The sequence below is a fragment of the Galeopterus variegatus genome, unplaced genomic scaffold, assembly GCF_000696425.1.
Source record: "Galeopterus variegatus unplaced genomic scaffold, G_variegatus-3.0.2 Scaffold1471, whole genome shotgun sequence".
NCBI lineage: Eukaryota > Metazoa > Chordata > Mammalia > Dermoptera > Cynocephalidae > Galeopterus > Galeopterus variegatus.
In genome coordinates, this window is record NW_007727582.1 from 124589 (window position 1) to 125780 (window position 1192).

Sequence of the window (1192 nt, forward strand, 5' to 3'; positions counted from 1 at the left end):
GCAGGCTTGTGGAAGTTGAAGAGAGAACCTCTGAACTTGAAGATGGGCTGTTTGAAATAACACAGGCAGAAAAAAAAAAAAAAAAAAATAAAAAACACAACGGAGAGTTTAACCAGCAGGCTTGTGGAAGTTGAAGAGAGAACCTCTGAACTTGAAGATGGGCTGTTTGCAATAACACAAGCAGACAAAAAAAAAGAAAAAAGAATGAAAGGCATTGAAGAAAATCTGAGAGATATCAGACAACCTTAAGTGATCAAATATCCAAGTCATGGGTGTTCCAGAAGGGGAGGAAAAAGGAGATTGCATTGAAAACATATTCAACAAAATAGTGGCAGAAAACTTCCCAGGTATAGGAAAAATCACAGATCTTCAGATCCAGGAAGCTCAATGATCTCCAAACGTATTCGACCCAAAACAGTCTTCTCCAAGACATGTTATAGTCAAAATGGCTAAACTCAAAGACAAAGAGAGAATCTTAAAAGCTGCAAGAGAGAAGCATCAAATCACCTAAAGGGAGCCCCAATCAGGCTAACATCAGACTTTTCATCACAAACCCTAAAAGCCAGAAAGGAATGGGATGAAATATTCAAAATACTAAAAGACAGAGATTGTCAGCCAAGAATACTCTACCCTGCAAGGCTATCCTTCCAAAATGAAGGGCAAATAGTATATTTCTCAGACAAACAAAAACTGCAGGAGTTCACCACCACACGACCACCCTTACAAGAAATTCTCAAGGGAGTACCGGGTTTGGTTCCCGAAAAATAACTACCACTGCCATAAAAACCCAAGAAAAATCTACACCCACTAGTATAATAAAAATGGCATTCATGAAGAGAAAACAAACAAACAAAAAGGCTATCTACAACCTAAGGAACCAACAAACACAGAAAACAAACAGTAAATCAGAAAGCAAGGAACAAAAGACACCTAAGACAATCAAACAACAATAAACAAAATGCTAGGAATAAATCAACACTTCTCAGTAACAACTCTTAATGTAAAAGGCTTAAATTCCCCAATCAAAAGACACAGACTGGCTGACTGGATTAAAAAAAAAAGGACCCAACTATATGCTGCCTTCGAGAGACCCACATCACCCATAAAGATTCACATAGACTAAGAGTGAAAGAATGCAAAAAGATTTACCATGCAAACAGAAAAGAAAATGAGCTGGAGTTGCTATTCTTAT